Source organism: Cherax quadricarinatus, chromosome 58, assembly GCF_038502225.1.
Source record: "Cherax quadricarinatus isolate ZL_2023a chromosome 58, ASM3850222v1, whole genome shotgun sequence".
In the NCBI taxonomy this organism is placed as follows: Eukaryota; Metazoa; Arthropoda; class Malacostraca; order Decapoda; family Parastacidae; genus Cherax; species Cherax quadricarinatus.
The window spans coordinates 4,541,006-4,556,007 of NC_091349.1; the positions used below are offsets into that span (position 1 = coordinate 4,541,006).

General features: G+C 41.0%; 1 protein-coding gene across 1 annotated transcript in view; it reads left to right on the forward strand.

The window, feature by feature from the left end:
- Positions 1–5,286: 5,286 nt before the first annotated feature.
- lovit (loss of visual transmission) overlaps positions 5,287–15,002 on the forward strand; it is a 141,074-nt gene continuing 131,358 nt past the window's right edge. Inside the window, exon 1 of the mRNA XM_053790216.2 lies at positions 5,287–5,764. The gene's annotated coding sequence lies outside the window, so the exon portion shown is untranslated. The remainder of the gene's footprint in view (positions 5,765–15,002) is intronic.

Here is a 15,002-nt window from a genome sequence, read left to right on the forward strand (position 1 = left end):
TCCCCCTTGATTATAATAATAATAATAATATTGGTCTGTAGTTCTTTGCTGTTGCTTTACTGCCCCCTTTGTGGAGTGGGGCTATGTCTGTTGTTTTTAGTAACTGTGGGACGACCCCCGTGTCCATGCTCCCTCTCCATAGGATAGAAAAGGCTCGTGATAGGGGCTTCTTGCAGTTCTTGATGAACACAGAGTTCCATGAGTCTGGCCCTGGGGCAGAGTGCATGGGCATGTCATTTATCGCCTGTTCGAAGTCATTTGGCGTCAGGATAACATCGGATAGGCTTGTGTTAATCAAATTTTGTGGCTCTCTCATAAAAAATTCATTTTGATCTTCGACTCTCAGTCTGGTTAGCGGCTTGCTAAAAACTGAGTCATATTGGGACTTGAGTAGCTCACTCATTTCCTTGCTGTCATCTGTGTAGGACCCATCTTGTTTAAGTAGGGGCCCAATACTGGACGTTGTTCTCGATTTTGATTTGGCATAGGAGAAGAAATACTTTGGGTTTCTTTCGATTTCATTTATGGCTTTTAGTTCTTCCCGCGATTCCTGACTCCTAAAGGATTCTTTTAGCTTAAGTTCGATGCTTGCTATTTCTCTGACCAGTGTCTCCCTACGCATTTCAGATATATTGACCTCTTTTAGCCGCTCTGTTATTCTTTTCCGTCGCCTGTAAAGGGAGCGCCTGTCTCTTTCTGTTTTACATCTACTCCTCCTTTTTCTTAGAGGAATAAGCCTTGTGCATACATCGAGTGCCACCGAGTTAATCTGTTCTAGGCATAAGTTGGGGTCTGTGTTGCTTAGTATATCTTCCCAGCTTATATCGGTTAGGACTTGGTTTACTTGGTCCCACTTTATGTTTTTGTTATTGAAGTTGAATTTGGTGAATGCTCCCTCGTGACTAATCTCATTATGTCGGTCTGGGGCTCCGCGCATACATGACTGAACCTCAATTATGTTGTGATCTGAGTATATTGTTTTTGATATGGTGATATTTCTTATCAGATCATCATTGTTAGTGAAGATGAGGTCTAGTGTATTCTCCAGTCTAGTAGGCTCTATTATTTGCTGGTTTAAATTGAATTTTGTGCAGAGATTTAAAAGCTCGCGTGAGTGTGAGTTTTCATCAGAGCTGCCTCCTGGTGTTATTACTGCAACAATATTATTTGCTATATTCCTCCATTTTAGGTGCCTTAAGTTGAAATCCCCCAGGAGCAAGATGTTGGGTGCAGGAGCTGGAAGGTTTTCCAGACAGTGGTCAATTTTTAACAGCTGTTCCTGGAATTGCTGGGATGTTGCATCCGGAGGCTTGTAGACTATCACAATGACTAGGTTTTGGTTCTCGACCTTTACTGCTAAAACTTCCACTACATCATTTGAGGCATTTAGCAGTTCTGTGCAAACAAGTGACTCTGCAATGTACAGGCCAACCCCCCCCTTTTGCCTGTTCACTCTGTCACATCTGTATAGGTTGTAACCTGGGATCCATATTTCGTTGTCCAAGTGATCCTTTATGTGGGTCTCAGTGAAAGCCGCGAACATTGCCTTTGCCTCTGCAAGCAGTCCACGGATGAAAGGTATTTTGTTGTTTGTTGTTGGCTTTAGACCCTGTATATTTGCCAAGAAGAATGTTATCGGACTGGTGGTATTGTTGGTACTGGGGGGGGATTTTTTTTCCGGCAAGAGATATTCTCCTCTCAGTATATATACGCTGAGAGTTACATTCTCCTCAATGTATATATGCACTAAGAGGTACATTCTCTTCAGAGTATATACATTAAGAGGTACATTCACTTCAGTGTATGTATACACAGATGCATCTCCTTCATTGTATATATGATGAAAGTTTAATCCCAATTTAAGAGATTACATTGTTATTGTCTGGTGGGTAATAAGTTTTGTGTAGCCTTAATGATCCCTGTGTAGTCGATAGGCTTTAAACCTGATAATCTATATTTACCGATATTTCATCTTTCAGGCGCTGAAGAGTGAAATTCTAGTACACTACTACCATCACTAGGATCCTAGTACACTACTACCATCACTAGGGATCCTAGTACACTAACATCACTAGGATCCTAGTGCGCTACTACCATCACTAGGGATCCTAGTACACTAACATCACTAGGGATCCTAGTACACTACCATCACTAGGGATCCTAGTACACTACCATCACTAGGGATCCTAGTACACTACTAATATCACTAGGGATCCTAGTACACTACCATCACTAGGGATCCTAGTACACTACTACCATCACTAGGGATCCTAGTACACTACTACCATCACTAGGGATCCTAGTACACTAACATCACTAGGATCCTAGTGCGCTACTACCATCACTAGGGATCCTAGTACACTAACATCACTAGGGATCCTAGTACACTACCATCACTAGGGATCCTAGTACACTACCATCACTAGGGATCCTAGTACACTACTAATATCACTAGGGATCCTAGTACACTACCATCACTAGGGATCCTAGTACACTACTACCATCACTAGGGATCCTAGTACACTACTACCATCACTAGGGATCCTAGTACACTACTACCATCACTAGGGATCCTAGTACACTACTACCATCACTAGGGATCCTAGTACACTACTACCATCACTAGGGATCCTAGTACACTACTCCCATCACTAGGGATCCTAGTACACTACTACCATCACTAGGGATCCTAGTACACTACTACCATCACTAGGGATCCTAGTACACTACCATCACTAGGGATCCTAGTACACTATTACCATCACTAGGGATCCTAGTACACTACTACCATCACTAGGGATCCTAGTACACTACCATCACTAGGGATCCTAGTACACTACTACCATCACTAGGGATCCTAGTACACTACTACCATCACTAGGGATCCTAGTACACTACCATCACTAGGGATCCTAGTACACTAACATCACTAGGATCCTAGTGCGCTACTACCATCACTAGGGATCCTAGTACACTAACATCACTAGGGATCCTAGTACACTACCATCACTAAGGATCCTAGTACACTAATATCACTAGGGATCCTAGTACACTACCATCACTAGGGATCCTAGTACACTAATATCACTAGGGATCCTAGTACACTACCATCACTAGGGATCCTAGTACACTACTACCATCACTAGGGATCCTAGTACACTACTACCATCACTAGGGATCCTAGTACACTACTACCATCACTAGGGATCCTAGTACACTACTACCATCACTAGGGATCCTAGTACACTACTACCATCACTAGGGATCCTAGTACACTACTACCATCACTAGGGATCCTAGTACACTACTACCATCACTAGGGATCCTAGTACACTACTACCATCACTAGGGATCCTAGTACACTACTACCATCACTAGGGATCCTAGTACACTACTACCATCACTAGGGATCCTAGTACACTACTACCATCACTAGGGATCCTAGTACACTACTACCATCACTAGGGATCCTAATACACTACTACCATCACTAGGGATCCTAGTACACTACTAAAATCACTAGGGATCCTAGTACACTTCATCACTAGGTATCCTGGTACACTACTACCATCACTAGGGATCTTACTACACTACTACCATCACTAGGGATCCTAGTACACTACTACCATCACTAGGGATCCTAGTACACTACCATCACTAGGGATCCTAGTACACTACTACCATCACTAGGGATCCTAGTACACTACTACCATCACTAGGGATCCTAGTACACTACTACCATCACTAGGGATCCTAATACACTACTACCATCACTAGGGATCCTAGTACACTACTAAAATAACTAGGGATCCTAGTACACTTCATCACTAGGGATCCTGGTACACTACTACCATCACTAGGGATCTTACTACACTATTACCATCACTAGGGATCCTAGTACACTACTACCATCACTAGGGATCCTAGTACACTACTACCATCACTAGGGATCCTAGTACACTGCTACCATCACTAGGGATCCTAGTACACTACTACCATCACTAGGGTTCCTAGTACACTACTACCATCACTAGGGATCCTAGTACACTACTAAAATCACTAGGGATCCTAGTACACTTCATCACTAGGGATCCTGGTACACTACTACCATCACTAGGGATCTTACTACACTACTACCATCACTAGGGATCCTAGTACACTACTACCATCACTAGGGATCCTAGTACACTACTACCATCACTAGGGATCCTAGTACACTACTACCATCACTAGGGATCCTAGTACACTACTACCATCACTAGGGATCCTAGTACACTACTACCATCACTAGGGATCCTAGTACACTACTACCATCACTAGGGATCCTAGTACACTACTAACATCACTAGGGATCCTAGTACACTACTACCATCACTAGGGATCCTAGTACACTACTGCCATCACTAGGGATCCTAGTACACTACTACCATCACTAGGGATCCTAGTACACTGCTACCGTCACTAGGGATCCTAGTACACTACTAACATCACTAGGGATCCTAGTACACTACTACCATCACTAGGGATCCTAGTACACTACTGCCATCACTAGGGATCCTAGTACACTACTACCATCACTAGGGATCCTAGTACACTACTACCATCACTAGGGATCCTAGTACACTACTACCATCACTAGGGATCCTAGTACACTACTACCATCACTAGGGATCCTAGTACACTACTACCATCACTAGGGATCCTAGTACACTACTACCATCACTAGGGATCCTAGTACACTACTACCATCACTAGGGATCCTAGTACACTACTACCATCACTAGGGATCCTAGTACACTACTAACATCACTAGGGATCCTAGTACACTACTACCATCACTAGGGATCCTAGTACACTACTGCCATCACTAGGGATCCTAGTACACTACTACCATCACTAGGGATCCTAGTACACTGCTACCGTCACTAGGGATCCTAGTACACTACTAACATCACTAGGGATCCTAGTACACTACTACCATCACTAGGGATCCTAGTACACTACTGCCATCACTAGGGATCCTAGTACACTACTACCATCACTAGGGATCCTAGTACACTACTAATATCACTAGATATCATGGGATTCAGTGAATGGGACTATCGGAAATGGGGAAGCAGGTTTCCATCAGGGGAAACGACTAGTATCTTAAGTGAGGGAGGAGAGAGGACGGTTTAGAAGGAAGGATAAAGAAAGGGTGATGGAAAAAAGGGATTTATAGGAAATGTGAACTATGGAAATGGGGTGGAGGGATGGTCCTGAAATCGGAATTACTGAAATAGAGGAGGAAAGGATGGTCCTGGAATGGGAACTATGGAAATGGAGAGGGAAGGGATGGTCCTGGAATGGGAAGTATGGATGTGGATAGGGAGGGAGATGGTCCTGGATTGTGGGTTCTCCCCCAAACGGAGACTATATAAAGGAGGTAGTGAGAGTGCAATACTTGTTGAGCAGAACACGTCGTGGAGGCAGCACGTCTGCCGCGCCCTCCTGCCTCACTCTTCACATTCTACTGTGACATTTACCAACAGTTGGGAAACTAAACCACAACGGCATCCTTCCCTTAACATAACTTTTTATTCGATCAAAGTTTACCTTGTGTTTTTTTTTTCAAGGTAAATCTGTGTTAATTTTGATGTGTCACGTTTTGTGAAACTGATTATATATATTTAATTTTTTTCTGGACTTGGTAACGGCGAGCAACGCGGCAAGAAAGTTCCCATATAATATACCTCCTGTTAACGGGGGGTTCCAACAGTAACTGGTAAGAAGTAGACTGTTTTCTTGCAATGTTAATGAGGAAATCTGTGAAGCCAACCCAGCGGGAGTTGAAATGTTGGTTTTGTGGTAGGTTTTTTATGAAGAAAATCTTAAAACTGATTTGAAAATCTGAATTTTCAAGTATGTACGTTTGTATTCATTATAAATAGGTTCTATGACCCTATTATATATATATATATATATATATATATATATATATATATATATATATATATATATATATATATATATATATATATATATAATATATATATAATTTTATTCGGTGAATAATAATCTTGATCTCTGTCATAATGTCCAACAGTTTAAATTTGGTCATGGTGACAAGTAATTACTTTTAATTAGGGCAAATGTGAGTTAATTGCTTTTATAATTAACATTGTAGATTACAATTTAACCAGAGTTGTGTAGTGGCATATATTCTAGGAGTATATATATCCTGATATACTGAGAGCATCCTGGAGGGATGTATATCCTAGTATGTAAAATTTCATGGTTAATGACCCTCAAGGCAGGTTCCTTGACGCTGGTGATCTAGGGAATTGGATCTGCTCCGTTTCCCTGAATTGAGCCAGAATACCTTCCATCTTCCCCTAGGCCCTGTATAATCCTACGAGTTTAGCGCTCCCCCATGTAGGGTATAGACATCTAACCTAATTAACCGACTGCCCTAAACAACCGATAGTTCCTGTACATTAAATTGTTCCGTAGCTCGATTGCTAGCGCACTCAACTTACACATTTAGGTCCATGGTTCGATCCCCAGTGCGGGTGGAAATATTAGTACATCTTTCCTTAAGACACCTGCTGTCCATGTTCACCTATCAGTAAAATAGGTACCTGGGTGTTAGTGGACTGGTGTGGGTCGCATCCTGGGGACAAAATTGACTAATTTGCTCGAAATACTCTGTATAACAAGGGGCTTTTTATATAGTAGTAAGTAGTCAAAAAAGCGGCTGGGGGCCCCTTCAAAGGATGCCGCCTTTTCACACCTATGTGCTAATGACCTTGACCCTATGATAATGACCCTTCCGGGCACGTGTCCCCTTTTCACACCTAGGTGTTACTTCCGGTTTTGACCATGACCTCGCCCTCGAGACTACCTCACCCTTGACCCCCCCCCCCCCCAACCAGTACCCCCGTCCCACGACCCCCCCCCCCCCTTCGCGACCCCCCCGCCCCGCGCGCCCGCGCGCCCGCCCGCGCGCCCGCCCGCGCGCCCGCCCGCGCGCCCGCCCGCGCGCCCCGCCCGCGCGCCCGCCCGCGCCCTTCGCGAGCCCCGCCGCGCCTTCTGCTGCGCCTTCTGCAGCGTCGTCCGGATCGCCCCCGCGCCTCGAATTTTTTTCCGATTTTTTTCGAATTTTTTTTGAATTTCATTTTCTTGTGCTCTCCATCTCCTTGGATCAAGGTTTTTGGATTGCCCCTCCACTTCCACCCCCCATCCCCAAAAAATTTCTCAATATTACCAAGTTTTTGCATTCCCCCCTATGGGGGTTTCTCCATCTCCTCGGATCAAATTTTTTGAGGTTCCCCCCTCTCACTTTCACCCCCATCCCAAAATTTCTCGATAATACCAAGTTTTTGGATTCTCCCCTATGGGGGTTTCGAAATTCTCCATCTCCTCGGATCAAGTTTTTTGGATTCCCCCCTATTTCACCCCAAAAATTTTCGAAATTCTCCATCTCCTCGGATCCCCCTCCCACTTTCACCCCCCCCCCCTCAAAAATTTCTCGATAATACAAGTTTTGGATTCCCCCCTATGGGGGTTTTGAATTTCTTATGATCACCTTGGATCAAATTTTTGGATTACCCCTCCTTTCACCCCCCCCCCCCATCCCCCCCAAAAAATTCTCAATATCAAAGTCTCCACTTCCTCGGATCCCCCTCCCACTTTCACCCCCAACCCCAAAAATTTCTCGATAATACAAGTTTTGGATTCCCCCCTATGGGGGTTTCGAAATTCTTATGATCTCCTCGGATCAAGTTTTTTGGATTCCCCCCTATGGGGTTTTCGAAATTCTCCATCTCCTTGGATCAAGGTTTTTTTTGGGTACCCCTCCTTTCACCCCCCATCCCCCCCAAAAATTCTCAATATCAAAGTCTCCACTTCCTCGGATCCCCCTCCCACTTTCACCCCCAACCCCAAAAATTTCTCGATAATACAAGTTTTGGATTCCCCCCTATGGGGGTTTCGAAATTCTTATGATCTCCTCGGATCAAATTTTTCTCGAAATCAAAGAATCCAACTCCTTGGATCAAGTTTTTCTCAATAATACCAAGTCTCCATCTCCTTGGATCAAGTTTTTGGATTCTCCCCTCTGGGGGTAAGCATTCAAATGAACTCCTCCTATGGGGCATGCTTACTACAGGTCTAAACAAGTGTGACGTCACCCCACCTGTGTTTACTCGGCGGTCAGTGACGTCACGCGATGACCCCCACACACACAGGCTGAATCTTGTCGTTCAGACAATAACTTAAAATGCAGGATAACACTATTTATTATACAACCAATGCATTTCATATACAACATAGGGAAAACATTTTCACTCTTAACCCAGGTTAATCCAAATAATTTCACATTTTTGTTTCGTTAATACCCACAACAATCCAACAATTTCTTTACAACACAAGTCTAGACATTTTTGTAACTATTTCATCTCAGGTCACTCCCCCACGAAGTAACCTCCTCCCCACCCTCCCGAACCCTCACACTCCAACCAACACCTCACAATTTTCACTCATAACCCCCAATTTTTCTCGTTTTAACCCTTTTAGTTCATTAAAGTTAATTAGGGGATACAGTACATCAGAAAGTCACCACAACACTTATAACCACTTTTCGATAAATTCACCAGTCACAATTTTACATATTACGAAGTTAATACGCACTTTTACTTTGAACACCTTCAAAACACTCTCTTAAATCATTTGAATACTCACAAAAATACCTTTATACATTTCAAAACATCACTGAAATACTCCAAAACATCATTCGAACACCCCCAAAATCACCTCTAAATACTCCCAGAACACCTTCATAAGTACTCTTGCACATCATTTGAACACCTTCATAAGTACTCTCATAATCATTTGTACACCTTCAAAAAACACCTTTGAATACTCACATAAACACCCTTGAACACCTTCAAAACACCTTTGAATAACCTCAAAACACCTTTGAACACCTTCAAAACACCCTTGAACACCCTTGATCACCTTCAAAAAAAAAAAACAACATTTGAACACACTCAAAAACACCTTTGAACACCTTTGAACATTTCCAAACAACACTGAAACACTTCCAAAAACACCATTTGAGTACTCCCAAATACACCACTGAATACTAAAACACCACTGAATACACTCAAAACACCACCAAAATCACCATGAAACACTTCCAAAAAACACAATTTGAGTACTCCCAATTACACCACTGAATACTAAAAAAACACCGCTGAATTCAATCAAAACACCCTTCAACACCTTCAAAACACCTTTGAACACCTTTGAACATTTCCAAAAACACTATTTGAGTACTCCCAATTACACCACTGATTACTACTAAAACACCGCTGAATTCAATCAAAACACCCTTCAACACCTTCAAACACCCTTGAACACCTTCAAAACACTCTTGAACACCTTCAAAAACACCTTTGAACATTTCCAAAACACTATTTGAGTACTCCCAAATACACCACTGAATACTAAAACACCGCTGAATTCAATCAAAACACCCTTCAACACCTTCAAACACCCTTGAACACCTTCAAAACACTCTTGAATACCTTCAAAAACACCATTGAACATTTCCAAACAACACTGAAACACTTCCAAAAAACAATTTGAGTACTCCCAATTACACCACTGAATACTACTAAAACACCGCTGAATTCAATCAAAACACCCTTCAACACCTTCAAACACCCTTGAACACCTTCAAAACACTCTTGAACACCTTCAAAAACACCTTTGAACACATTCAAAACACTCTCATAATCATTTGAACACACTCAAAACACCTTTGAATAGCCTCAAAACACCTTTGAACACCTTCAAAACACCCTTGAACACCCTTGATCACCTTCAAAAAAAACAACATTTGAACACACTCAAAACACCTTTGAACACCTTTGAACATTTCCAAACAACACTGAAACACTTCCAAAACACTATTTGAGTACTCCCAATTACACCACTGAATACTAAAACACCGCTGAATTCAATCAAAACACCCTTCAACACCTTCAAACACCCTTGAACACCTTCAAAACACTCTTGAATACCTTCAAAAACACCATTGAACATTTCCAATCAACACTGAAACACTTCCAAAAAAAAAAACAATTTGAGTACTCCCAATTACACCACTGAATACTACTAAAACACCGCTGAATTCAATCAAAACACCCTTCAACACCTTCAAACACCCTTGAACACACTCAAAACAGCCTTCAACACCTTCAAAACACCTTTGAACACCTTCAAAACACCTTTGAACACATTCAAAACACTCTCATAATCATTTGAACACACTCAAAACACCTTTGAATAGCCTCAAAACACCTTTGAACACCTTCAAAACACCCTTGAACACCCTTGATCACCTTCAAAAAAACAACATTTGAACACACTCAAAACACCTTTGAACACCTTTGAACATTTCCAAACAACACTGAAACACTTCCAAAAACACCATTTGAGTACTCCCAATTACACCACTGATTACTACTAAAACACCGCTGAATTCAATCAAAACACCCTTCAACACCTTCAAACACCCTTGAACAAAAAAACAACATTTGAACACACTCAAAACACTCAAAAAACACCCTTCAACACCTTCAAACACCCTTGAACACACTCAAAACACCCTTCAACACCTTCAAAACACCTTTGAACACCTTCAAAACACCTTTGATCAACCTTTGAACAAAAACACCTTTGAACATTTCCAAACAACACTGAAACACTTCCAAAAACACAATTTGAGTACTCCCATTACACCACTGATTACTACTAAAACACCGCTGAATTCAATCAAAACACCCTTCAACACCTTCAAACACCCTTGAACACACTCAAAACACCCTTCAACACCTTCAAAACACCTTTGAACACCTTCAAAACACCTTTGATCACATTCAAAACACTCTCATAATCATTTGAACACACTCAAAACACCTTTGAATAACCTCAAAACACCTTCGAACACCTTCAAAACACCCTTGAACACCCTTGATCACCTTCAAAAAAACAACATTTGAACACACTCAAAACACCTTTGAACACCTTTGAACATTTCCAAACAACACTGAAACACTTCCAAAAACACCATTTGAGTACTCCCAAATACACCACTGAATACTAAAACACCACTGAATACACTCAAAACACCACCAAAATCACCATAAACTAAGATCAACACCCACATCCCACAACACCCACAACCCACAATTTTTTCTCGTTTTATCTAATTTCATCAGAAAGTCACAACACCCACACCCCCCATTTTTTTCTCGTTTTAACCCTTTTAGTTCATTAAAGTTAATAAGGGGCCACACTACATCAGAAAAAGTCACAAAAACAACCCACTTATAACGTCTTTTCGGTATCTCTAGTTCGACAACAACACCCACATCCCACATCACCCACATCCCACATCCCCCACACACACACACAGACACACACACACACACATCCCTAACCTAGCCTAACCTAACCTAACTTATCCTAACCTAATCTAACCTAACCTAACCTAACTTATCCTAACCTAGCCTAACCTAACCTAACCTTACCTAAATTATCCTAACCTAACCTAACCTAGCCTAACCTAACCTAACTTAACCTAACCTAACCTAACCGAACCTACCCTAACCTAACCTTACCTAACCTAACCTAGCCTAACCTAACCTAACCTAACTTAACCTAACCCAACCTAACCTAACCTAACCTAGCCTAACCTAACTTAACCTAACCTAACCTAACCTACCCTAACCTAACCTAACCTAACCTATCTTAACCTTACCTAACCTAACCTAGCCGAACCTATCCTAACCTAACCTAAAATATATTGGAACACTTCCAAAATACATTAGAGTACTCCAGAATTACTTTGAACGACTCCATTTTTGGATATTTCCAAATTAGTTTTGAAAACTTTATCGTAAAATCGAACATTATTTTCTTGTTGGTAAAACACACTCAATGGTAGAAATATTTACTCGATTTCCGAATAGAAGCACTGTCCTCGCTCTGAGAGACTCATTGTGGGTCACCCCAACACATGGTGTAATGCGCTTCACACCCAAGGTAGAACATAACACCTGCGTCAACTCAGGACAGACAGGCGCCATGTAATGCGGGTAACATCCAAGGTAGAAAATCATCTCTTTCCAGACCAACTGTCTATCCTAACCTAACCTAACCTAACCTAACCTAATTCCTAACCTAACCTAACCTCACCTAACCGAACCTAACCTAACTCCATCAATCACCTCTATCCTAACCTAACCTAACCTAACCTAACCCAACCTAACTCCATCAAACACCTCTAACCTAACCTAACCTAACCTATCCTAACCTAACCTAACTCCATCAAACACCTCGAATACTACCTAACTTAACCTAACCTAACCTTACCTAACCTACCGAACCTAACCTAACCTAACCTAACCTATCCTAACCTGTCCCAACCTAACCTAACCTAACCTAACCTAACCTAACCTAACCTAACCTAACTTATCCTAACCTAACCTATCCTAACCTAACCTAAACACTGACTAACTTTGAACCAACTCTGAACACCACTGATCTTCTTCAAAAAATGCTCTGCACATCATTTGAACACCTTCAAAAAAAAAACACCATCAAACACCTCCGAATACTCCCAAAAAAAAACACTACTGATTACTACCAAATCACCACTGAATACTACCAATCACCGTCAAAATCACCAGAAACTAAGTTTAACATCACCATCTAACATCCTTTTTATAGAAATCCCCTCAAATCACTATAACCAAGAACTCCCTCCCCATTTGGCGCATAAAAAAAAAAGCATGAACACAAACCTAATACGCAAACACTTAGTACATGATCACCATCAACTGAAAACATATCTTATACACACACATAATATAAGACAATCACCAACTACAATCACCCATGTTCACTTACCTCAAAATCACTAATATCACAGAAAACAATAATTTTTATAAACATTTCACACACACACACACACAAAAAAAAAAAAAAATCATATTTGACAATATCTAAGCGCACTCACCTCACTACCACCAACACACGATGTCTCACCTCACAGGACCGACGAGGTCACCTCCAGTGACGTCACACTCCCATTGTGTTACTTGGTGGTTGGTAACATCACACCTAACCCCCTTGTTTCAACCTGTTGTACCCTACATTATCTAAGAACACTATATCCAAGACGATTACCAGATTTTATGATCCCCAACACCAAGATCACAGAAAACACACATTTTTATAATTATTCACACAAAAATCACGATCACCAATTCCATATCATGTTTACCGTCATCTATCAACACTAATCACCAAGATCACCAAAAAATCTAAGATCATGCATCTCAAAACTACTATGATCACTGAAAACACTTATTTTTTAAACATTCGCACAAAAATAAGACATACACAAAAATACCACAACACTTCCACCAACATCTATAACATAACATGAGCACTATAACATATCACTATCACAAAAAAAAATAATACACAAACACCCACATATTATACATTTCAATTGGAAATTTAAGACATGAGACATACACACCAAATCTAAGACATTCACCTCCAACTAAGACATACACATCACCCTTAAAACTTCCTTCCTTATTCATTCCGCATATCTCCTAGAGCTGTTTTAACCCCGACGGATCCATCACGACGTAGGAGCCAGAGGAACCATCACCACTCCAACACCACCTACTACACTCTGGCTCCTACGTCGTGGTGGATCCGTCGGGGTTAAAACAGCTCTAGGAGATATGCGGAATGAATAAGGAAGGAAGTTTTAAGGGTGATGTGTATGTCTTAGTTGGAGGTGAATGTCTTAGATTTGGTGTGTATGTCTCATGTCTTAAATTTCCAATTGAAATGTATAATATGTGGGTGTTTGTGTATTATTTTTTTTTGTGATAGTGATATGTTATAGTGCTCATGTTATGTTATAGATGTTGGTGGAAGTGTTGTGGTATTTTTGTGTATGTCTTATTTTTGTGCGAATGTTTAAAAAATAAGTGTTTTCAGTGATCATAGTAGTTTTGAGATGCATGATCTTAGATTTTTTGGTGATCTTGGTGATTAGTGTTGATAGATGACGGTAAACATGATATGGAATTGGTGATCGTGATTTTTGTGTGAATAATTATAAAAATGTGTGTTTTCTGTGATCTTGGTGTTGGGGATCATAAAATCTGGTAATCGTCTTGGATATAGTGTTCTTAGATAATGTAGGGTACAACAGGTTGAAACAAGGGGGTTAGGTGTGATGTTACCAACCACCAAGTAACACAATGGGAGTGTGACGTCACTGGAGGTGACCTCGTCGGTCCTGTGAGGTGAGACATCGTGTGTTGGTGGTAGTGAGGTGAGTGCGCTTAGATATTGTCAAATATGATTTTTTTTTTGTGTGTGTGTGTGTGTGAAATGTTTATAAAAATTATTGTTTTCTGTGATATTAGTGATTTTGAGGTAAGTGAACATGGGTGATTGTAGTTGGTGATTGTCTTATATTATGTGTGTGTATAAGATATGTTTTCAGTTGATGGTGATCATGTACTAAGTGTTTGCGTATTAGGTTTGTGTTCATGCTTTTTTTTTTTATGCGCCAAATGGGGAGGGAGTTCTTGGTTATAGTGATTTGAGGGGATTTCTATAAAAAGGATGTTAGATGGTGATGTTAAACTTAGTTTCTGGTGATTTTGACGGTGATTGGTAGTATTCAGTGGTGATTTGGTAGTAATCAGTAGTGTTTTTTTTTGGGAGTATTCGGAGGTGTTTGATGGTGTTTTTTTTTTGAAGGTGTTCAAATGATGTGCAGAGCATTTTTTGAAGAAGATCAGTGGTGTTCAGAGTTGGTTCAAAGTTAGTCAGTGTTTAGGTTAGGTTAGGATAGGTTAGGTTAGGATAAGTTAGGTTAGGTTAGGTTAGGTTAGGTTAGGTTAGGTTAGGTTAGG